Source organism: Ceratosolen solmsi, unplaced genomic scaffold (genome assembly GCF_000503995.2).
Source record: "Ceratosolen solmsi marchali unplaced genomic scaffold, CerSol_1.0 scaffold33, whole genome shotgun sequence".
Taxonomy (NCBI): domain Eukaryota; kingdom Metazoa; phylum Arthropoda; class Insecta; order Hymenoptera; family Agaonidae; genus Ceratosolen; species Ceratosolen solmsi.
Genome location: NW_011948438.1, coordinates 1,310,312 through 1,337,166, shown reverse-complemented (window position 1 = coordinate 1,337,166; position 26,855 = coordinate 1,310,312).

Here is a 26,855-nt window from a genome sequence, read left to right as displayed (position 1 = left end):
ACGACGACGACGACGACGACGACGACGACGACGACGACGACGACGACGACGACGACGACGACGACGACGACGACGACGACGACGACGACGACGACGACGACGACGACGACGACGACGATTATATGGTTTTGGCGAAAAATACTCATGACATCTTAGATTTAATTTAAATGCGCACGCGCTCGCAGCCAAGCTCGCAGCGCCTGCCCACAATAATTGACCGTAGGACTCGAGGAAGAGTCCACGCGTGTGGCTCGAGTTGCATCTCCATCTCCGAAAGCAGGGGAAACACCGACAAGAGGACAAGAGTAGCAATACCAGTGGTAGTCGCAGCATCAGCATCAGCAACAGCAGCAGCAACAGCAGCAGCAGCAGCAGCAGCAGCAGCAGCAGCAGCAGCAGCAGTAGTAGTATTAGTGGTAGTATTAGTGGTAGTATTAGTGGTAGTATTAGTAGTATGAGGAGGAGGAGGTGGGGGTGAAGGAGCAAGATGAGATGGAGGAGGAAGGGGAGGAGTGGACGCGTGTTTCGACGCGCCATTTTTTTTCGTCCGTTTGTTACTGTTTATGTAAATGCGAGCGCGAGACGTCTCTCTTTTGCCGATTGTCATCTTTATTTATGCTTGATTGCCGCGGGCGAGCACGCGACGCTCGCGCCGTTACTCATTTTTCTTTTTTGTTCTAATGGTCGCTCATTTATGTTTATTGCTGTTGCGAATCGACGGCTTTCCCGATCTTACGGCGTGCGATCGTAAGCCGCGCGGAAGCTCGCGTTCGATTATTATTGGCGTTACGAAATTGCAATGCCCCCACACCAACCCACTCCGCCACTTAATTAATCACTCGTTGCGCCAATTTAATTTAATATTTGAATGAAAAAAAAAAAAAAAAAAAAAAGGCTCCCGATTTTATTTTAATTGTGAATTTCTTGTAATTACTTATTAATTTATACGTCAATGTAGTCGAGATTAATCAAAGAAGGTATTTATTACCAAATAAGTGTAGCTCGCTTTATTACCGGCTATAAAATACTCGAACGGCTTCGTTTTTCGAAGTGAATTATAACTACGGAAACCGTCGGAAACCGAGATGCATAAAAAATGATTCCTCCATGTTTTATAACAGTAAAATTCTTAATGCTAAGATTCTTTTTAAATTATATGCCTATTTAATGCACTACATATTTTGAAAACTTATGAATAATTGGAGGAGCGGATTTAATAAATTCGTACTTACGGGTCGACTTTTTATTTGGCTTTTATCAAAATGAAGCTTTAAATATCTTGGAATAAGCTACTTATTATGATTGTTGATTTTCAACTCACGTGTGCCAAGGCTAATTGATTAATTAATTTGCCTATTTCATTTGCATTTCTTTCAAATTTTCACGAGTTTTGGTGAAGCGTCTTGATAATTTTGTGCATGTACATCATTCGGTATGAGATCATCATTTTAAATTGGATTCACAGTGACTGGAGCCATTATGTTTGCCATAAGATGATATTAAAGGGCCATCGGGCGTAGTAAATATACTGCTTTCGTATCTATTGAAACAAGCAATTTAATCTACAAATAAACAACGAAAAAGTGAAATAATGTGTTTATGGTGGTCCGCGAAAAGCTTTAACTTAATTGATTCGTGCGCTCCGGGTGGAGAAAATTGTCTTGTTCGTAAGACTCGATGCATCGCTATCCACGGATTTAATATCCAGTTTGAATGGTACGGTGGATCGGTTATGAAATTGCCCATGACTGTTTTATTTTTTGAGGTAATCAGCTGAGCGGCGTCTGTTCGTTTGCCTTCTTTTTGCTCGCCGTAGTCAGAGGAAAGGACGTGACAAGAGTAGTTTTCAACTTTCCTTTGTTTTCTGGCAATGGATTATTTCCACGGGGCCTGGCCACGGATAGGAGAAAACTCAACAATAATAAATAAGCACGAACGACGGCCGATTAGCATTGTAAATCAGTTGCCGGCTTTAGGCAATTACGCAATAAAGACTATTAAGCGTTCGAGCTATCCTAGCCGAAAGTTCATTCTCACTCAATAAAACGAGACTTACAGGTCGTGGAGAAAAACGAAAATTCATCGTAAAATGCTCGTAAATCTTACCCGCTCTTTCAATCCATCCAATCACCATCCCCCATCCCCATTCCCATCCTTACCATCTTCTATTCGATAATGTTGTGCCTGAGGAAAAATTCCATCTCTCGGATTTCCGCCATAGCCGGTAAGCTGAAAACCGAGCAAAACCGGGCCTCTTAAAAGCGACAAAAGAAATTCCAAAGCTGCACGGAGGCCACAAAATAATGGAGATAAGGGCGAGATAAAAAAAATGGGAGGATGAAAGAAGGAGCAGTATCGTGGATACATTTTGGAGAAAGCGCCACTTTATCTGCGCGACAGCTCCGGCTCCAGCTTTCAGCTTATATATGCACACCTACACGCGCGCCAATGCCTACCTGTGGCGATTATGTCGTGTGCGTACCTCCGTAGAGATTCGTTGCTTGGCTCCTTTTCCCCTTTCCCGCCCCTCGCCACTTTCGTCTCTTTCTCTCGACTCTATTATATACCGAACGAGATAATTTTTATTTCGCTCGTGAAGTAGCGTGTAATTCGTTTAGCATTTTTTCTTTTTTCTTTTCCCAACTTCGTTAATTTTACAAATTATTTAGGACGAGTAGCGATGTTACACGAGTCGGAACACGCCTTAGCGTCCGTTTTAAAGAAAATTCACGCCACTTATTATTATAATTATTTTGTACTTGCATAATGTAATTAGGAAAATTTATGAGGAAGGCATCTGCCGTGTTTGCAAATATTATAATAGAGTTGTACGATTTACGAATTTACGATTTCGCAACGAAGCTTCCTCATTTATTCGGTTATTTTATTCATAAATTTGCTAAAGTATTACAAATATAAGCGATATTCGCCTTTTTTTTTTTTTGCATTCTTTTACTGATTCTTTTACTGATTACAAGAAGAAGAAGAAGAAAGAAAAAAAAAGACAAACGGGTAAAAAGAAAATAATAAGGAGAATATTAATTTTTCATATAATTGATGATTACACGATGAAATATGTGTATAAAGAGTATTTAACGAAACGGAATAGGATCCATCGAAGGAACTGATTAGAATGGATATTATTTTATTTCCTGCTATTATCGGAACTTTAACCGTACATTAAGCAAATAGGAAAAGCAATTATTAATTGAATTCATATAATATTTGCCCCTAAGCTTCTGCACGGCCATTTGCGTCATTGAGACGATCAATTTGATAATTCTTTCGCAGATTCGTATATTTGTTATCGATTAAATTAAGGATTATAGAATGTGATGTTACGTACATCGTAGTCAATCTGAATTCGTGAGTAGTTTTCGCAATGACATGATCGAATTATCTTAATTGCATTAGGCACCCGTAAACTGCTTTACGTTGCGTAAATCGCGCGTGCAAGATAAATCAGAGAGTTTTACATGTACATTTGAAAAATATTCATAGAAATTTCTATTCATATGGCATCACGAAAGTAATAAACTCTACTAATTATGATGAACTCGGTAAGGAACGGCCTTTTCTGAGTAATTTTTGCTTTTCGCCTTCAGGTGCAGCATTATGCGCGCAGAAAATGAAGAATAAAGTAAGACTAAATTTTTTGAATGGAAATTATTAATTTCCATAAATGTTAGGCAAGCGTTGGCTCTTTTATTATTTAGCAGCTGTGAATTATTATCTATTCTTAATCGTCCCTCGGTACAGTCATTTAACCAGCAAGAATAAGATGCCAAATCTGTGAAGGCCGACATTCTCTTTCGTCCGTTTCACTTGATAAAGCTTCGATAGCCGCGGGAAATATTCCGGAAATTGAGAAATTTCATGCGTCACTCGGCACGCGTGAAAAATCCTGGAAAATCTGGTGATTAGTAAGTTTGCCAAAAAATGACGGAGACACGTGGAAAGTTGAAGTCGACGAAGAATGATGGATATCCCACGAGTCAAATGGCCCATTGCTCTCGCGCGCTCACACTGCAACGTAATAAATCGTGGCGTTTTAAACGTCAGCGCGTATCTCCCATTAACACCGAAAGCCCACGAAAAGCAGTGGAAAGTACCTCTTAAAGCAGCAACAAAGAGAGAGAGAGAGATTGAGAGAGAGAGAGAGAGCGAGACCGTGAGGGGGTTGGGTGGAGTGGGGTGGTGTGTGTGTGTTTTTGAGTAAGGGCGAGGAGGAGGTCGAGCAGAGAGAGGAACATTCCCACTGGTGCTCGAAGTCTCCCCAGCGATCTACAGATTCAGCATTTCTCTCTCTCTCACACACACACACACACACACACACACACACACACACACTCTTTGACTCTCGCGGTCTCCCCCTCGTCCAGGCCACTATGGCCTCGCTCTCGCCGCAGATAGAGAGTCGGCCAACTCCCGATAAGAGCTGCCCTTACCTCCTCCCGGCACCGGTCGCCCTCCTCCGGCCCTCCGCCCCCGGGCCGACGTTATTAGAGACGCTGCGAAATTGGTGAGCGTGCGCGCGCCATTAGTGTGCGAGGGCTCGCGCGTGTGAGTACGGGGATCGAGAGGTGCCATAGGCCGTTGGCATCGTGTGCGCCCGGGAATAGCGCGGGATGGAAGATGAGAAAGGATCGCTCGAAAGGAAATACCGATGTGCTTCGGAATACCTTTTTCTAGTATTTCCCTCGTACGGCTTGTGCGCCGCCATGGGATTTTCATATTCACGTTAAGAATAATGGAGATAGGCGAGGAGGGCAATTTATTAACGGCACCGCCGTTGTAATCCTCCCGGGGGTTCGTTCTTATTTTTTTCCACTTGATTTTTTGCCCGCCCGAGCCTCTGCCCCCACGTTGATATAATTACTAAAACTGTTAGCTGCCTCGTTTTTACGTCGATCCGAGGGGGCCTGGGAGCATCGTCGGCCAATCCGAAATGCCCCTCATCGAATATGCATAATTTGCAATAATAGTATAAATGCCTGATTACTTCCGTCGATACTTTCGGTCCTCCCGTATGTGATTATGCTATGATGTTACCCGGCAAGATCACTTTACACTTTACAGCGTATTTATGATGGGTCCGCATATATGTATGTGTAAGGGCGAGAGCGCACACCCGTATATATATTTAATACCGATCATCTTTAATTAAAGATTGTCAATTATTTTTAACTATTTCTGCTCGGCGCTGCCTCGCATCATGCATGAGCCAGTGAGGAGGATAACTCTCGACGGCATCCTCATCTCTTGCTTAAACTCCAATTAATTATCCGCGTGCCATTTGCGCACTCCTACTCGCACAATGGATGGATGTGATAACAGGTTGCCGAAAAAGTAAGCAGCCACGATAGTGTGGTAGCCCATACATTTGTTAATCTATCCAATATTTCTTCCCTATTTCCTAAATTCGCAGGACCTGTTGGGTAAATAGCACCCGACAATACGCTCATTAATATAGATCTCATTTGACGTGTCGGGATGATGTCATGCAAATGCGACGATACACATGGTCAAAAGGGGCAAGAGATCCCTTTTTTTCTTTTCTTTTCTTTTCTTTTTTTTTTTTTTTTTTTTCATAACTCGGTTAATAATTAATACAACGATTAGTATCTTGATACATCTTAATTGATACCTTGATAGTGCACGTCACATTTCCCGGCTCTTAAAGATGGCGGCTCTGTTAATGCTTGTTGTTCGTTGCACTATTCAACTAACTTAACAACCAATGGCACATGACATAGGATGATAGATCTTCCGCAACAAAATGACGTACGTGTAATCTGAAACTTATAATCACAACACTCCTTTGACCCTTGATTGCTCGGAGCGGAGCCAGCGAGTGACCGAAACAAGAAAAACCGGAATGCCATTGGGAGAAAAAACGAGTTTTTTTTTTCTTTCAAATTGTCATAGCGATTCTATGCTGTAACAATACGCGCAGATTAGTATCTGAATAAATGATTGGAAATTATTGAGTAATTGTCTTTTCTCCGCTAAATATAGCATTAGACGTAAAGGCGAGAAATTTAAAAATAGCTCTATCGGTACGGCACATATCGCATATAATTGTAGGATAATCGTAATTATCGCACCCATTAATTGCGAATTAGATTGAGAATTGCTAATGATACTACATTATCAACCGCACACAGACAAAATACTATATTAAATGCGCTCGACGACTTGTACACGACTTTTTAACGAATAATATTCATGGACGTAGCATGTACAAATACAGGATTATTGCGTACTATTAACTTTATGCGCTACAAGTTGAACAAAATGATCGTTGAAATAATACACTAAACGTTGCTTTCGTTAAGTATTGAATTCAGCACAAAGGAATAGTAATTCATAGACGTATATAATACGCTGCTCGACGAGATGTTTTCAAGCAACAGACTTCCTGGCGTTCGAGATCCGTTTCATCGCTACACGCACGTATATGGATGACAGAAATGCAGTGGACCTCACTCCTTCCCTCGCTCCTTCCTTTCCCTTCCCTTCCCTGCACTTCCCATCCTCGCTCGTATCATACACACCCATACCGCCTTGTCAACTCTCCATCCCCGCCTAAGCACGCACGCACGCACGCACTCACGCACGCACGAACGCACGCACGAACGAACGAACGAACGAACGAACGAACGAACGAACGAACGAACGAACGAACGAACGAACGAACGAACGAACGAACGAACGAACGAACGAACGAACGAACGAACGAACGAACGAACGAACGAACGAACGAACGAACGAACGAACGAACGAACGAACGAACGAACGAACGAACGAACGAACGAACGAACGAACGAACGAACGAACGAACGAACGAACGAACGAACGAACGAACGAACGAACGAACGAACGAACGAACGAACGAACGAACGAACGAACGAACGAACGAACGAACGAACGAACGAACGAACGAACGAACGAACGAACGAACGAACGAACGAACGAACGAACGAACGAACGAACGAACGAACGAACGAACGAACGAACGAACGAACGAACGAACGAACGAACGAACGAACGAACGAACGAACGAACGAACGAACGAACGAACGAACGAACGAACGAACGAACGAACGAACGAACGAACGAACGAACGAACGAACGAACGAACGAACGAACGAACGAACGAACGAACGAACGAACGAACGAACGAACGAACGAACGAACGAACGAACGAACGAACGAACGAACGAACGAACGCACGCACGCATACGTAAAACTCGCGAAGAGTGTACTCGATGCTGTGTAGTTTCATTTTAGTTCGCAATATTGTCCCTCTCAATTTCTAAGCGTGTTCTCTTATAAAATTGCTGCGTATAAAACGCGTATTTAAAATTATCAACACGACATGCATTAATCGCATCCCACTATTTTCCAATTCCACGTTTTCCCTCTCGCTCAATTTCCCGTCGTGAAGGCATTTTTCAACGAGGACCCCAACCAAAAATACTTCAATAAGGACCCCATTTTATGCGACCGTATTATGCCCAAGTCTTTGACCTACTAGAGGGCGTATCTCTTCGTCAAGGCACTCGGGATGTCGAGCTTCTCCGATTACGTCTATCGCTGCTTACATCCACTTCTACCTGACTTTCGATGCCTTGACTCGATCGCTCGTGTACGAGAAATGTTCAAGCTCAAGAGCCGTGACTCGATGCGCCATTTTTCTCCATATCCATTAACGATATATCTGTTACGTGTTGTCACTGAGAATATCATTCTTACTCTAACGACCTGTTCATTTATTATAATGGCCCATTTACAGGTGGCCACAACATCCCCGATAAGCTTAATGAAGACTTACAAAGCATTTTGGAAAGGACGGCCAAGAGTCGGCCAAACGCTTCGGAAAGCGGAAAAAAAGATATGATTTTTTCGTGCGCTTTTGCCCGACTTTTTCATCTCAGTGTCAATGAGGGAAGATGAAAAACTGGTCGACCCTGTACCATTGACAGCGCGATATATTATTAACTTACAATTGAATTATAATGTCTTCATAGAAAAACTCTATCCTTGTTCTATTATAAGTCGCATGCGACAAGCAACTAACTGATTATTTAAAACAAAAAACAAAAAACAAAAAACTAAAAACTAAAAACTAAAAACTAAAAACTAAAAACTAAAAACTAAAAACAAAAAAAACAAACAAACAACAAAACAAACAACAAAACAAACAACAAAAACAAACAACAAAAACAAACAACAAAACTTGTAGTACCAAGCTTAATTCTACTAAATCATAAGATATAGAGATATTACGAGGTGTTAATGGATAATCTACTTGAAGGAATCGCCATCGTATTACAATAATTTCATTATATACGTAAAAAGGGAGAGAGAAAAAAAGCAAAAAATACAAACTTACCACATCCATCCAACTCATTATGTTATTTGTAATTATTTCATTAAAAAAGATATAGCCTATTTTGCACCAAGAACCAGAGAACTCAACGTACCAATGCCATTACCAATTAACCTATACTTACAAAAATTCTCTAATTACGCTCAAGACTCGCTATATTTTTTACCTTTCGAATAAAAACTTTGTTTCTTCAATATAAAAATTATTCTTTTGGGAATAAACTAAGTGGTAAATTAAATGTAATTATATGTGTTTCCCAGGAAATTGTCGTGTTATCCGCAGTTCTTTAAATTAACATATCTTTATACATCTTTATGAATTTATTATAAAATTTACGTATAATAGTTATTATCCATTTAAATTATGAATACTTATAATCAGAAAAATGCTCAAATCGTTATATCAGGCATATAATTGGTATTGAGTTTATAAACATTTTTCTACGCATAATTGAATGAATGCTAAAAGAAAAATGACTGGATACTTTAACGTATGTCCGACTTTTGTTAACATTATGTCAAGTTAAATAATATACTTATGTATAATCTATTAAAGTAACAGCCTTATTAACATTTTTACAAATTCATATCAATATTTCCTTTGCTAAAAAGGAAAAAAACGAGTTACGGCTTACTCGTAAATTCCTGACCTAACAGATAAAAGAAGAAAAGGGATGAAAAGACAGGAATGACAACCTCTTTCTCCCCCCTCTTGCTTCTCTCACTCGCTCGCTCGCTCACACTGTTTCCCTCTTTCTCCCGGGATCTCCCGAGACTGACATAGGCGTGAATGCACGCATAAAGAGATATTTATATATGCATGCCAGCGTATGTACGGGTATACGTGCGAATGTATGTGTATTCAAAGATAGTAACCGCTGTTCTATCGCGTGTGTAATGTCGAGCAGGAGACTCGCGGCTCGTTTGACCGGACTCGGCTATCTCTCTCTCTCTCTCTCTCTCTCTCTCTCTCTCTCTCTCTATCTATCTATCTTCTCTCGCCTTTTTTCGAATCCGAGTAGCATCATATCTTGGATTGAAATTTCAATCTAAGAAAGTGGGATCTTTGTTTTTGGGATTATATACTCAATTTTCAGGCAAAATTGACTTCACGAGCCTTAAAACCAAGATTCACTCGATTCTTAGATTGACATATTTTAGTCCTAAGGAATTTAGAGAGCCATATAGACGCACTCGGCGGTTCTGTAAATATTCAATGGTCGAGTGTTAAGCAAAATTTTTTCCTTCCTTTTTAATGAGCCTTCCGCTTGGGAATTCATTCGATTTCGACTATTATTTGCCTGCTCTTTTTTCTCTAGGATGCAGTTGTCGTTCCTCTTTTTCAGTTTATGGATCTTGATGGCGGAATAAAAGATTGCGCGCAGATGTATAGGGCCTTTTTTTCTTTTTTCTTCTTCTTCTTCTTCTTCTTCTTCTTTTTTTTTTTTTTTTTTTTTTTTTTTTTTTTTCTTTTATTTTGCTTTTTCTTTAGCAAAGGAAATTTATATAATGCGCTAATAGGCTTTTGATGTATACGGCAAAGATCGATATTTGAATTTAACGATTGCCCTTTTACCCTCCTTCCTTTCTTTTCCTACCTTAGATTTCTCCTTAGTATGGTTTTTTAAGTCACGAATCATGCGTCTTAGCTTGATATACGTTATTGATAAAAATTCAGTTTGTGCATTGCCAATAAGATATTCTCAGAGTCACGTATGCACAATCGCCTCCAACATGCATTTCCATAATTGGTTATAAATTCCATATTGACAACAAGTTGATTATGTTTTAAATACTAATTGAATTAAACTAACTCGCCCAATCTAAAATCAATGAGATTCATCAAAAATCATATAGATCGTGTTAAAGTGAGCTGAGATAAGCGGGATTACGACGATTTTAAAACTTTAATGCACATCTTGTATTGGAACTTATGCAAACATGAATTATAACGTATTGCCTCACACATATGTGCTTGCTTTGATAAGAGTGAATTGAATATACAGAGATCGTGTCTCCAGCTTTCAAAATCAACATTTTGCAAAGTTAAGTCGTTAGTTTACACGTGATGTTTCGACTCGGTTGTCTGGAATTTTTTAATTATTAACTTCCAGCACGCAACGAGTTAACGTGAGAATGTATGGGGGGACTGGTCATATTTTGTGGGGCCACTTCGATCGGAAAGTAAGTTCACCGCGGCGGTAAGAGAATCATCTCTTCGTCGTATAAGCTTCTCTGTCTTTTTACTTTTTCCAGTCAAGCATTCCAAACATGGAATCATAATTTTTTAATTTAAACGGCTCGGCGTTGTGTCGCCCAGTCAAAATACCGATAGTAAATTTTCCGTATAACTTTGTTTATTAATTGCACACAACGCAATGTAAAAGATATTTTAAAATATTATTAAATGTACTCGAGGAGTGTCTTAAGAGGGAAGGTGGTGGGAGAGAGCGAGGGGTTGGGGGGAGGTGGGACGGCGGTGGCGGCGGACAAACGAATAAATAAATATTTGCCATCTTAATGCCCGTTGTACTCGTAATAAAGGCATTGGAAAAAAAAAAAAAAAATTATTCCTTACGAGAATTTCAATTATGCAAGCTTATCATTGTTTAATTAGAATGAAGTGTATATGAATTTTTTGCTTATCTGCTCATAAATTACGTATTGAATCCCGCATACAAAGTCGAGAGAATGAGAATCGTAAATAGTTTAAAATAAATCAAAAACTGCTGTAGCATAAGCGAAGAGCGTGGGTTTCCATCATTCTGCTGCAGATTATTTACATTAATTATACAATTGATATAACAAATTGAATAGGAACGACGAATCTAAAATTCAAACTGACTGAGTAATTAAGAATCTTGATTAATATTTATAATAACAATAGAGCATAATCTATATTATCATTAAATCACGTATTATCATTAAATTGTTTATCAATTCAGATAATATCGGCTTATATAAGCGAATTCATAAAGTCGATTGCTTTGTTTACAGAACCAATACAGGCTTACGTATGTTATTATAATTTGTCCGCTTGCAGAAGAGAGAGAGAGAGAGAGAGAGAGAGAGAGAGAGAGAGCAATGTTCAAGTTCTCTGGCATGTCTCAAAAACAAATGTACATCCAAGTAAAATTATCTTAATTAAAAAAATGTTTCCAACGGTTATGAAACACTCATCATCGGCAATCTTAGTAAAATTATTCAGCCCCTCGTGTGAGTTCGCCATCTCGTTTAAAGCTCGCGCTATCCAGTCGTCGCGCGCACACGCGCTCACGCGAGCCCGGCTCCTGTACACGCACGCACGCACGCACGCACGCACGCACGCATGCACGCCAAATGACGAAAAGTAAACGTTTGCTCAGCGAGCTGCTAAATCAAACAGCGGCAGTCATCAATTTTTTTTTATCGAGACCCTTGCGCTCCCCGACACTCGCAGGCAGGTACCCACACACACGCAGTCACGCTCCCGCACGCACGAGGGTAAAGGCCAATGCTTCCGGCGCCGAAATATCGCGCCGAAACATGTGCGCGATTCCTAGTCACTTTCAAGTCGTTCGATAGTGCATGGTGAAAGCGCGTTGTTAAGGTGGGTGGGTGAGTGGGGGGGGGGGATGTGTCAGAAAGGAGTTTGGTCGCGGCGTCGACGACTGCAGCGGGGCATAAATATTTTCGCGCTCGCAAATAACTCGCTCGTGCTAATTCTGGAGACCCTGTACGAATGAAGAAACGCGAAGGGAAACAGCCTCGACCCCACGGCTTAAATAAACAGATGTCAGCTCGGAATTCCTATGCGGCAATGGTGAGCGTTACACTTAGCCGGCCGACCCGACTATAAAACATTCAAATTATTACTTTTTCTGATGTAATGATTTATGCACTTGTCGTTAAATTATCGCATGCAAATTTTAAATAATTGCGTTTCCTTTGGATAAGCTTTAGTTGTTGTGCAGTAGATACGTTGGGTTAATGTACAAGTACCGTACCGACAAATTTATCGACTTGGTATTTTCATAATGCGAATCTAAAGAAAAGTTGACCTTACTTTATGCCAGTCTCTCCCAACAAATAATTCAAGCTTTGAAATTAATAATAATATAAAAGAGATAACAAAACGGGATAAGAATAGTAAAGAGAAACGAGAAACGAGAAACGAGAAACGAGAAAGGTAAATAAATAAAAAAATGTGGGTAAAGTAGTTAAGACGGAATCATGATTTTTCCGAGAGAACTGTCGAACTGAAAGTGTCAGTCAAACGACTGGGATTAAGGAAAATTCAATTTGATAAGTATCGCGTTACCGCTCAAAGAATCGAAAGAATAATACTTAAGGATACTTTTTCAATTCTGCTAGTAGGCCTACTCTGGGAATTGTTCGTGCAGCCTCGAAGTGAGCGAGTGGGAGCGTCGACACGAGCTGCCAAAGCATTTATGGAGGACGAGCGTAAACGGCCTTTCAGGTCGTCGTCGGGTGACAGTCGCACACTGCCATCTCTACGAGTGTGCATAAGCAATTTCTATAGAGGCTAACCATTAAAGTTTACGGTAAACGATTTTCGTAAGAATGGGACAATGACGAAAAGCATAGTTTGCGGTTTTTAAAGCCGAAGCTCAATTATCCTAAGCGGATGTGCTCTTAGATTTAGATACCTGAAGCTCCTTATGTCATTCAATACGTTTGGAATGCTCTTTCGATCACTATTCCGCCTAACAAACACGATGTCGTGAGCGTTATACGAAACGAATTTTCTGCCATTTGTAAAACGAAAATATCGGACAAGCGCATCGACGTATTTATAGTCATTTGTGTGAAAGAGTGGCGAATTAAGGTTACGCGATGAAGTTTGTACGGAAAAGGACAACTACGAGCACTAGGATAAGCGAATAAGAGTACTACGTAAAAAAATTGTTATGACAACGAAATTATATAGTTTTAGTAGTTTATGAGTACGATAGATACTATTGAAACAATATTCTCTCTTTGTAATGCCGGCAATTTTATAGCTTTGAATTTCTCAACAGCAAAAACAATTGCTTCTACTAAAATGCGCACTTTTATACAAATTACTACCATAAAGCAAATTGACGTATATCCAACGATAGAGTTAAATATTAAACCGAACTAGTAAGCAATTTGTGGGAATTTAAAATTATGTTAATTTTCCATCATAATTTTTATGCGATATACCATTATTTATTGTCGGTTATGTGCTTTAACAACTCTCATTTGCATTTTTCAAAATATTGATTATTATTATTTGCATGGTGTATGGTAGTGCAGAGGGAAAAATACGAAATGAGCTTCCAAGTTTACAAGTCCTATCTCGTCGTGTCAGCTCTGATTTTTCGAAATTATTTACCAAATTACTTTCAGGATTGACGATGAGTGTCTTTCATTGGATACAAATTTTTCCAGTCTATATTGCTATCACTAATCAACAATATTCTCTCCCCCGTTATCGTTCCCAACTTTCTCGATGAATCCTATTGTACTTTATTTATTCTTTTGATTTTTCTTTTTTTCTTTTTTTTATCAAACTCCACATAAAGCTCATAAACTTTCGATTACGATGCCTCGATTTGCGCACACTCGCACACGATTACGTCGCATTAGCTTATCCTTTCGTTCGTAATAATCAGTGTACTTGGAGGACATGACGGGGAACCGCGTAACGAGCCACTTACGATTCGGGGGTGCTCGAAAATCGCAAACACCTTTCTTTAATTCTAACTTCTTTTTTCTAGCTATTCTTTGTTCTATGGACCCTGGTACAACTAATTAGGAAAAATAATGAAAAGGCCTGTGCAGTGGGCCTATTAATGCCTATGTTATGGAGCTCGACGGGGTTGGGGTTGGGGATGGGGTCCGGTAAAGACCGGCTACCGTGCATCCGTCGACTCGTTGGCGAGCAGTGACGCCGTTCCTTTTCTTATTTGTTATAAGGATAATGTAGTGGTAGTGATCGGAGGAGGCACGCTGTCGAGTACTAATCGCGTCAGGCCTCTATCCATCAGGATTATTTCGGCTGTTACTCTTACGTAAGAAGCTAATCGACTCGGTCTTTGGGGCAGCTATTTTGAATGCAATTTTGGGCGTCGGTGGGAGGCGGTTGACGCGCCCTTGTCCATTGTGCGCGCGAGAGATAGCGTCGGGTGCGCTGCTAAGTGAATGGGTTTGAAATTGAAACGGATAAAAACTGCGTGGACCGGTTTTGAAAAACGAGAAAATGACTAATGTCTTTGAATGCGCTGTTGCCTTTTTCCTTCGTTTCACTTTTTGTCGTTTTCTCTCTCTACATTTTTTTCACTTATTTTTGTTTTGTTTTTGGGGAATGGGACGGTCTCGGGTGGGGAGGGGCCTTATCTCTTTTTTCGTCGTTTTTACGATTCCCGATAATATATATATATATATATATAACCCCCATGCGCGACGCTTCTCGAGCGCCTTCTATATTGTATAGACGCATATGTATGCGGGAATCGCGTGACGCGTAAATCGGGGCCCCGGTTTTGGGGGGCGCTGGGCGTTGGAAATAAAAAATGCAGGTGAGAGAGATAAGAGAGAAAAAAGTGGTTAAAAAAAAAGATATATGCAGGAGAAAGAAGGATGCTTGCGAGAGAATGAAGGAGAGGGGTCGGGAGATGGGAGTATGAATAGGATGAGGAGGGGGTAGGAGGAGGAGGGGGTATGAGGAGCGGTAGGAGGACGAGGAGGAGGAAGTAAAGGAATAAGGAGGGGGAGGGGGAGGGGGGAGGAGGAGAGAGAAAGAGTAGAAGTCAAAGAGGAAAGTGTGCAGACAGAGGTAGATAGACAGAGAAGATTGTACGTGAAAAAGCACTTGAGAAGTCAGTTTATTATGCGTGGCGTAATCTCCTCGATGATTGACACCTTCGAGCTCGCGGGAAAGTAATAAAAAGATAAAAGGAAATCAGGTCGGGAAGAAAGTGAGAGATCCGAGATGAAGCCGAAGGAGAGCAAGGGAGATAGATAGAGACGGTGAGAGCAGTAATAAGATTGATAGAAAAATTGTTTTTAAAAATGTGTCACAAAGCCTAAAGTTAAAGCATTTAATGCTTTCGATTATTGGATAATATTGCAACGAGAGTGTAATCCAATTAATGTAATTTATAATCTTCGTTATAAAGGAATCATTTCAAAATAAATCAGTTATTGCAGATCATTATAACAACATGCAGCTTTGATTTTATTCGATAAACTCGCATTTCAAGATGATTTTGCAGATAAAAATAACGACTTCACGAGTCTTAGACTACATCATTTATTCTAATATAACTATTATGACATAATATATAAGTAATATCGATAATACCTTGCAATTGACAAATGATAGATGATTTAGATGACAGCTTTTATCCATGATCCAATGGGATCCAATGTGCCCTGACAATGTCGTGTAAATGTGTATTTGAACGTAATTGCGTTAGACAGACCGTTTGCCAATATACTTTGTATATAATCATAATTCACAACCATTCAATTAAATTCTCATAATATTAATAATCTTAGTCAGGTGAGAAAGCTTTTAGAGTTTGGTATTACCATGTTAAAATACGATATTAATGAATCGCTTGTTTGTAATAAGATTATTTTATTGGAGCTTATCGACATTTAAATGTGTTATAAAAAGGATGATTTCGTTCCTCCTCCCCGCGTCTTCCATCAATTAATTGTTAAGGACCGTATGCCGACATGCCTACGATTGTTCGATTATCGTTTTTGACTTTCAACATTATCGTCTCCGCTGTTACTTATCAACAATGAATATCATTGTTTCTCGACTGCCAACATTGTGACGTGTAGCCTCGCGAAGAGCAGCGGAGCGCGGGTGAGAATGAGCTCTGGCACAGAGAGAGAGAGAGAGAGAGAGAGAGAGAGAGAGATGTTCAAGAGGCTCAAGAGAGCGAATGTGCGAGAGTGAGAGAAACGTTGGTGAAGCCCGCGAGAACGAGAATGAGAAGTCATTGTGTGAGCGCGCGCGGGCCCATGGACCGCCCGAGTAGAATCCTTATAGTTTCGTTCCTTCGCTCCCTCGCCGCCGCCGCCGCCGCCGCCGCTGCCACCACCACCTCCACCTCTCCCTTTGATTTAAATGATGAATGCCAGTGCCGTGCATCACGAATTTAATTATGATTTTTAGATATCGGATAGATTACACGCGCATATTTTATATATGTGCGGTATGTGATTGTAATTGAAACGAAACGCCATGATTTATCGTGCACGTTTGCACGAATTTGTACTGACCTTTCGCATCGGGCATTATGCAATGGTGAAAAACGAGCGTAACCGTAGACGCCCGGGGAAAAAAGCCCACTTCCCACTTAATAAATGAGTCCGACGCCGCTTTACTTTTATCGGAGGATTACATTCGATCCGATGTCGAGCTTTTTTCACTCGATGAAACTCGCCCCCGGTTGGCCAGCAGCGAGATAGCAGCCAGATTAGGATGCATTCGCCGATCCCGATTTAATGCTTCTAACGTTGAGCATTACTTTCTCCGCGCAACAACTGTCTCGGCTTAATAATTAAGAAATTGCAAAAGGATATAAAGAAATGCAAGTCGAAGGGACCCAGCCAACAGTATAATCACGCTCCTTTTTACTCGCACGTCATTGTTGTGTGAACGATATGTTTCATTACGGGGCTGGCAGTTACGAAATTATTCTATTGTGGCGATACTATTTATATATATATATATATATATATATATATATATCGGCGCTTTGAGAGAAACAAAGGAAAAAACATCGATGGGCCATTTATTTCCGTCCGCGCGCATTCATTTCGTATTGCATTACGCCGCGCGGAAAACAAATGGCCTCCTCCTGGCCCCGGACCAATACTCGAGCACAACAGAGCCGCGACGGCTTGTCCATTGGGCTGACTTATCGGCAAATACACAGTAGATGATTAAATAAAGAGAGATCCCTATAAAGAGAAAATTGTCGGCCGATGTGAGGTCGAGGTGCTTCATCGAGGGCGATTCATCGGGCCGATCATACCGCCTAACGACCATATAACCGCATCATCGTGAGCTCTCACGTAACGCGGCGCCACATCCCTTTCACCATTATATACCTCTAGATAAAACCATTATTTTTCTCAATGACGAAGGATGACGCTTCTATTTGACCCGTCACTAGCTGGATTTCGCGCGATCGCATTCGGCGACAGAGCGATGCCAAAAATCTCTCAGCCCAAGGTTACTTGCCGTAAATGTCGCCTTGCGCTCCTGAACTTTGACAGCGAGCAGGCCGCTTAATATATACCGCGCATAAATTTTTCCATCGATCCTCCTCGTTAAATTACAAATTTATTTATTAGAAATTCCAGCAGGGACGGTCACGGAGCCGAGCGCCCGTCCCTAACAGCCGCTCGTGCAAAAAATTAACGAAAAAGCAAGCAGCGCCTCGACCTCGTCGAGTCGTTACAAGTGGACAATGGTGGACAAGCGAGCGATGGCTGGGACGAGCAAATATCTTTCACGCCAAGTGCGCGCGATGGGTTTTCGAAGCTAGGAAGGGGAGCCGTGAGATCGCGAGGAGTTGCGGCGTAGGCTTGGAAAGCTCGCCACGATTCCCACGGGGCGCAGCTCGAAAGCTAAAAAGGACTCGGAGAAGTTAATAATGCCAGGGAAGGAAGGATGGAGTGTTGGACGGAGAGGGATGGGGAGGGGGAGGGGGAGGGGGGGTAAGTACGATGGAGCGAGGCTGCCGATATCTTTTTGGTGATTTGGGGTGGGATGGGGGCGATGGTGACGAGGGAGAGATGTCGCGTGAGTCGTGTGAGCGACGTTGGTATTGTGCGGAAGGGGGAAAATACGAGAAAATTCGGTATTGAGTCGATGACGAGGGTTTTGCCGAGGTTCCACGATGACTGAGGGAGGTGAGGTGACTGGGTGAGGCCAGTCCTGGCGTTTTGAGCTCGCTCGAAGAAGAAGGAATTCTCGCTTGGGCTTTTATGCGCTTAGGTGACGGCTTTTTACGTCCCGGCAGACGGATATGCGTTTTGTCGCGCGTTATGCCCGTGTAGTAGAAGGTAGCCGCCAAGAAAAATGTGTCTTGACGTGGAAGTCGTAAATCCCTCCAGTGCGTCGCTCTCTCTCTCACTCACTCTCTCTCACTTACTCTCTCTCACTCTCTCTCTCTCTCTCTCTCTCTCACTCACTCTCTCTCTCACTCACTCTCTCTCATCATTTTTACCAACCTTTCATTCTCCCGCTTCTCTCACACCGTTTTCGTCCTCTGTCTTGGCCACCTCCGCCGCTACCTTCGCCACTACCACTACCACGAGCCGCCTCCTTCTTCTTCGGTGGGTTCGCTGAGCTTAGCTCGCGACCTATTGTGATTGTGCGGAACGTTCAATGTAGCCACTAACTCGTTAAGAATGTAGCATGAACGTGTACGTATGCGAGTGCGTAAGCGTTCAAGGGCCACGGCGTAAGGTGGACATTAAAACGAGACAGAATCTTATTTACGTGAAAATATACATGTAGGACTTTCGTAGCTCTTTTAAATAATGATTAAAGAGGTGTCACTGTGTTAGGCACTGCAGGGTTTCCCTTGTAATTGAGCTTTAACTTTGTGAATAATTTGTGGTTAATGGCGTCTCCTCAAAGCTTTTAGCGCATCCTAATTATTTTTAACATATATTTTACGGTGAGACCGCGCGCAGTCATAAGTCAAGCCAATAAAGCGAATGACAGAGGAGTTAGGTTAAATAATTTGTTCGTTTGATTTTTTGTTTTTCCGTATTTTTATGAAATGCCTATAGTCCAGGGGGTCGTATATTTTGACAGGACGATTTTAATTTAACGCGAGTCACGCCGATCGTCATTAACATTTACAGTAATTGGCGCATACGTTGCATACTAGTCCGAGAAACTTGATATAATCTTGTCTTTTTTTCACTTTTCCATAGTACTTTTTCACGGAAGAAAAGCTTTCTCCTTTTCTTTCACCTTGCTTTTTTGCTTTTTTGCTTTTTTGCTTTTTTCTTTATTACCTGAAACTCTGAAACTGTGAAACTGTGAAACTATGAAAGTGTGGAAACTAGTTTCAATCGCTGCTCGTGGTTGGACTTTACTACGCCGACTCGTACTCACGTTTTCACACATTACGGACTACACAATTTAAAAGAAAGATTGTCTATTTTATTTGAAGAATTCGCGGAGATGCTGATAAGTGATTATTTATTTTCACGCTCGTTTGCTTTGATTTATTGCGATATAAACATTATCTGTATAAAATCCGCTCGTTGGCTGTATGAAAACCATGAAAAACTGATAATCATTAGGAAGTCCGATGGAGGAAAATAATTGTGAAATACTGCATACAATTTTGAGATTCCAATGGTTTCGCGTCTCGGTAACATATTGATTAAAGGGCAAGAAATTTAACGCTACTTGTCACCGTACGGGAAATACGCAAAATTAGTATTGGTTAATGCAATAGTAATAAAGAAACGCTCAAGAGTATGAAGAGATTATTATTATGCAACAAATTAATTTAACGGCGTGGATTAAGACTTTTGTTTTTCTTCTTCTTTTTTCTTTTTTCTTTTTTTCTTTTTTTTTTTTCAACGTTGCATGCAATTCATACAACATTCTAATCATTGAGATATCGTACTTATTAGAACGTCAAGCAAGTATTTTCTATGGTGACGAATGAAATGTTCTCTTCGCATTACGGTAGTTTATGTCTTGCTTAGGGCTTGTAAAAACTTGGACAACTCGATGAAGTTATTTCGTTCGCGAGGACTTCGGAAGTCTTAAGTGCTTTGCATTTCGCGTAATTAATACGACCGCTGCACCATGATTAATTGTGCTTGTGTCGCTATAGGTCTGACGGCTCTCTTGTACTTGAGCTATGCCGACTGTTTAAATAATAATCATAGATTATAAAATAATGCGAAAGAGGGCATTTGTTCATTGTCGGAATGTTGCAGCAAACGGGAGGAATGAATCCTCGACTAAGCCAATTGATTACAAATAAAAATATAAAGGTTAAACATTCGGTTCGTTAATTTAAACATTTACTTGGAAATTCACGCCTCCGTGAATTATTTAGCCATTACCTTTACGTGGGGAAACGTTTATGTAAAATTTGCGGGAGATTATATTAATTTCTATTTAAAGGACTGCCTGGCGGATGCTCGCATACAAAAATCCAAAATGATTTTTCGTAAATACTTTTGAAATGGAACGTCGAGCGCAAAGTTACTTTTAAACATGTTAATGTCTCTTTTAGCGTTTCTTAAACGTACGTAATAGCAATATTACCTGTCCGTGATTTTACCGTTGGCTCTTCTCATCTCGTTGAAGAAGGAAAGAAGAAGAAAAGAAGCAGCAACGAAATTTTTGAAATACATTATTTTGTCGTTTACGCGAGAAAATTAGTCATTAAATAAAATGTATTTTTTCTTTTTTAGTTCTCGGCAATCGCGAGGCGGAAAATTGGTAAACCGTTAAAAAAGACATTGCAATTTAAGTTGCGAGAGATGAAAAGTTTTATTTACACGCCAAGATTTTATCATTCCGAACAATGGTGTTATTTTACAATTTATCATAGATTATAATTCTTTGGCTACTGAAAACAATATAACTATCATTGTAATTTATCTTAGAAGAATGATATACAATTTGTTGGCAAAGTCGATGGAACAAAAAAAGTAAAGGAAAAAGAAAAAGAAAATGTAGACAATCGTCGGCACTAAACAACTCACACACTTACAAAGTAGGTGTGTTCATTGAACAAAGGCGTTTCGATCAATGGAAAATCATAAAGCATTATACGGCTTCATTTGTACGCTATCAAAATACGGGCTGCTTTTTCTTTCTTTGTTATTACAATAAGAATAAAAGTCATAACGATATTCGTTTGAGTATAGAAAGTGAAATGCAAAATATTTGATAATATTTGATACGCGATAACATGCATATCGAATTCCAAATGAGTTAATTCAAAAACACATAAATAGTTATGATATTCGCAATTTAACGAGCCTTCGGGCTTCCCTCGACGTTTACACTGCACCAAAGCTAACACTATTATGGATTCTAACACACGCTACCGAACGTAAACAATCGCTTACTTTCGCTGGGATGCCGCCAGGTCTGGACCTCAGAGCGAGAGAGATAGAGAGATAGAGAGAGAGAGAGAGAGAGAACTATAGAGAGAAAGAGAAAATGAGAGAACTATAAGTGAGAAAGAGAAAAAGTGACAGAAAGAGAGAGAGATAGAGAGATAGAGAGAGAGAGAGAGAGAGAGAGAGAGAGAGAAAAAGTCACAAAAATAAGGACGAAAATTGCCCTTTCAAATTCTGGTGCATCCGCTCTTGCGTAAAAGCCAGAAGCAACTCAAAAGTTCAGTGGCGCGACATCGAAATTGTGCTCCAAATAGCTCCCGATCATCCGGACTTTCCCCGAGATGGTGCGCGTCTCGTATGTCAGGCGGCGTGGATCAAGCGCCGGCCGAGAAAATCCCCATCGATCTACCTCTTTCCAGCTGTTATTACCTGCTTGGACTCGCGATTCGATCCCCCGGTGGCCGGTGACATCCTCCTCCTCGTCCTCATCCTCCTCATCCTCCTCATCATCCTCATCATCCCTCTATCGAGCAGCAAACAAAACGATACCCGATCCGTCGGCCTGCGGTGAATCCCCGCTACATCCTGGCAGTGCTTATTTTTAGGGCGCGTTTCAGGTTGCCAGGGGACTTTTCACCTCCTTTTTCATCGGGACTTTTCAAGGGCTCGATTGTCAATGGGAAACCGAAGCCGTTTAATCGAACGGGAAGGCATTCGTCGGCCCGAGTCATTCGCGATCCGCAAATTTCAGGTTCAGGATATTCGCATGTTGGGACAATGCTTATTTGCTCGAGTAAATTGTCGAATAATTGGCACTTAATACTCTTACCGATGCCCACACGATCAGCCGTTTAACAATTATTATCCGAATTGAACAAAAGTGTTTATCAATGACGCTGCATACTGTGTACGACGCGGCATGAAATGCTTATCTTTATAAGGGAAAGGCTTTCACTTTTCTTTATCATTGAGGTAAATCAGAATTTTTAGCTTTTCGATTCTACTAAATGCACAATATTGTCATGGTATATATTGTATTTTAAGCATCCAAATTAATAATGACGCAATCGTGGCTCATATTGGCAAACAACAATCTTATTAAAACGGACGAATAAAAAGGAAAAAAAGAACAAAAAAAAAAAAAAAAATGAAAAAGACAAAGAAATAAAGAAACAAGGATCAAGGATGTGCTCGATTTGCAACATTGACAATCTCAAATAATACAGTATTTATCGATTTGAACTCAGGATGTTTTTCTAATGTGAAATTTGCGTGTGAAATCTTTGGCATCGCTATATCCTTTAAAATGCAGATAAATTCATCGACGAGTGGACTCTTTACAATACTTGTAGATTACCGAATTGAAAAAATGTAGCGCCATGCCTAATTAATAATATTAATTATTTTATAAAAACCAGTTAGTCGTACGTTGAAGTGTTTAATTGACCAAGAGAATTTTTAACTTTACGTTTAACACGGCACTCTGGTCGTAAAATTTTCGCGCAGCGCGTCTTTATAGTGCGATTGTACTTATGTTATATTACTTTATACCATCAGATAATTACAAAAGATAATATCGTAAAGACTACTAATACAAAACCAGTAGTGCTGTATACGGGCTGAATGTAGCGCGAAAATAGTAACTCCCTTAATGATTTATCTCTTATTTTAAAGCAATGAAAATATTGAAAATGCCTGTTTACCGTACCACAGCTTCATTAAAAGTGTATATATATATATATATATGTATATATATATATATATATATATATATAATGAAAAATTTAACGCTACTAAAGTAATAGCCTCGTATCGTCGGAACAAACTGCGCGATCAAAATATTGCCATAAATACATACGCACATATATATATATATACGATAGACTTGTATTTTCATTCGATATTTACATTTGTCATCAATAATTAAATACGGTAAATCGCATCGTGTCATCGTGACTTTGTTCCATGTACAGGCTTCGGATGTATCGGTAGCGTTGTAATTATATCAGCGATGCATCGGACTCGCGATACCGATAGTCGATATCGCAACTGAGGCATACGCAAGGCATAAATAAAAATATGCTCGATAATTAGGATTTAAAGGAGCGGATATCGTGACAAGTATTATTCACGAGGCGCAGTTACTTAAGTAACCGAGAGAGCGAGAGTTTCTTTGTCGACCATGATCACACCCCCCCCCTCAACCGCCAACTCCCAATCCCTCCAACCACACCATCACCATCAATCGAAAGAAGATTCCATGTAAAAATAATAGCCGAGCTCGACGAATGCCAAAGTAGCCGAGTTAATGCACGCACGAAGAGAGGGACACGCACGGTCGAGTCTAAGAGTTGGCTGTGCCAAGTAGTCGCGCGTATTAAACGTCAATGGATGGTCGGGGGTTGGGTAGGGTGGGAGGGGACGAGCGAGAGGGAGAAGCCGTACGGGCAACAATGTAGCAATTATTAGTTATTGACCGGGAATGGCCGAGTAGCCGCAAAAGACCGGCACAATGGTAAAACTGAAGCGAAAGGTGCAGCGGTGTGCGCTCGTGTGTCCCACGGCGGGTGAAAACAACCACCACGTGCGACTATTATTGGGCTCGTAGGGCTTCGCAATCGATCCCTTCCTCGATCGCTCGATTGGCCTCGTCTGCCCCGTCGATGAGAACGGCATATCACTTTACCGGTGGAACATTCGCTCGACAACAATTTGCATTTTCATTCTCGTTTCGCTTTCGCCCGTTCAATCCGACGCCAATGATCGTCTTTACGAATGAAGGATGTCCATGACCGGTGGTGTGCCGCCAACTTTTCGACGACCAGACCTTTTCTCTCTCTCTCTCTCTCTCTCTCTCTCTCTCTCTCTCTCTCTCTCTCTCTCATGCACAAACTCAATTTATACGTCTCAATTTATCTCTTGAAATGTATGTATGTATGTATGTAGGATAACCATTAGCTATTGAGATAGCGAAGAAACGTCAATATAATCCGACGTACTGAGACGTAGGAGACATACATATTCAGGGTGGTAGCGGCGAGGCTATTGTAATGCGAATCGGCCGCTAATTTGCACGGGAACAATTCGTGAATATATATATATATATATATATATATATGTGTGTGTGTGTGTGTGTGTGTGTGTGTGTGTGTGTGTGTGTGTGTGTGTGTATCGGTGGCTCGCGTGTAGCAGCAATCGACTCGCGGCGCCTGCTATCACGCTTAATTCGCAAATCAACATCGGGCGCTTTTCGCGTTTCACGCATTAGGCTTTCGACACGGCCGGCCGAGGTCAAAAACAATGCTGTGCCTCTCTTGCACGGCAGCGCGAATATGCTTTTGTCGTCTCGCATTCACGAGACTGACAATTATTTGTCCGTATAATAAAATATTTAGCCACATAACGCCCCCTCGCCCGTCTTATTTTTACGTCCCCCGGCCGCACGCCCGCCCCATCGCACCACTAACCTTTACGAGAGAGTCAGCGCCAGGGCCTTTCACTTATCTCTTGCGCGCACGCACAGGCCGCTGCTAAGTATACACATCGAGTGAACCACGCGCGCCCATATTAATATAAATCATCGCTGACTTATCCGGAGATTTTTGATCGCGTTCGATTTACAGTGACAAAAGAGATGCGCGATTGCGAAATGGAATGGGAGAGACTCAGCAGAAGAAAAAGAGAAAGGCAGAAAAAAGGTCGCGGCGGGGGTGACGAGGGCGAAGAGGGAGGAGGGAGGACAAGAAGCACCACGGCGACCGAACAACGAACAATAACGACAATAAAAAATGATATAACAAGACAAATGCGGCCATTGGGGAGGGGGGGGGGAGGAGAAGGGAAAGGAGAAAGGACGGAGTGAACGTGTGTAGAACGTCAGGCGTATGTGTGTATGTTGGATGATGGAAAAAAACGAGTAAACGGGCGAACGAGGGAACGAGATAGATAGATGGATTGATAGATGGATAGATAGGTAGATAGGCAGATATGTAGATAGGTGGATAGATGGATAGGTGGATAGATAGATAGAGATGAGAGAGAGAGAGAGGGAATTAAAGGGGGACAAAAATGATAGATATATTGCGATAATAAAAGAAGCCGGAAAGTGAAAGTAATGAAGGAAGGTGGGAGTCGAAGAAAAGATAATATAGAAAGATGTCACGTATGAGGAGGATAGTGCATAATAATAGCGTATTCGTTGGCAATTTTTTTGGCTCCAAGTCATTACTGAAATCGTTCATAACCGACTCATAACCGATGAAAAATGCATTAGTGATTGTTGTTTAATGTTGGAGGACTTGCATCAGGTTCTCGGAATACCGTGTTGATTGAAGGTATTGACAACGAACGAGTTGCCGAGTGGCAATTTGTTTTGTTTGTTTCCACCGCCACCACCACCCCTCGCCCCCGCCCCGGGCCCCTTTTTATTTTCAGATTAATATTAAATATCGCGTTTGCTAATTCGAAAGTCACCACGAGACGAGAGTTACCCGCTGAGTTACAGGAATAATTAGGATTACAATCTCTGCGCATAAAGTCAGATTAAAATAACAAAGGATATTTAGTTAAATAAAGAAAAGACAGCAGTAACAACAACAATAATGAATAACCCATAAAATGTGAAATAACAAATGGTTGATAATAAGTTGTGAATGTTTGACATTTTGCTGATACTCAACAGGCGAATCGTCATTTTTTTCTTCACTATTTCATCATTAAGTTTTCATATCTCTTAGATTAGAAATATTTTCAATAATATTAGCGCAAGCTTGGAGTAACTGCAAAATTTAATTTGTCTTTTCATTTCTTCTCCGTTCTCTTCTCTTTTGTTTATACTGTTTTGCGCAAGTTATGTACTTCAGATGTGCCTACGCTTTATCGATGTAATTGGCTATTTCTGATAATGATCAAGATCATCGTCACGAGGGTACATAATTTATATGCTTTAATTGGATAAAACGGCGTCGTTAAGACACTAATATTAATAATATTTGCCTAACTATAATATTTGCCTAACTCGAGTAATTGTTTGGGGGGGGGGGGAAATTCCTCATCGGGCAATGCTTGTTTGCCTGCATGCACACGGTACTTGTGCATGCGCAGCTTCCAGCCAATCGTCTAATTCGAGTGAAATTTATTTCTGAACGGAAAATACGTTGATTAGAATTTAACGAATCGACAAATAAGTGTTAAGGCCAATTACATGTACTAATCATATATATATATATATATATATATATATATATATATATATATATATATATATATGTGTGCACATAATTTTCTAGGGCTGGGGGCCTGAGAAAATCTCAATACATTTTCTTTTTGGCACGCTCCAATAAGGTATAATGTAG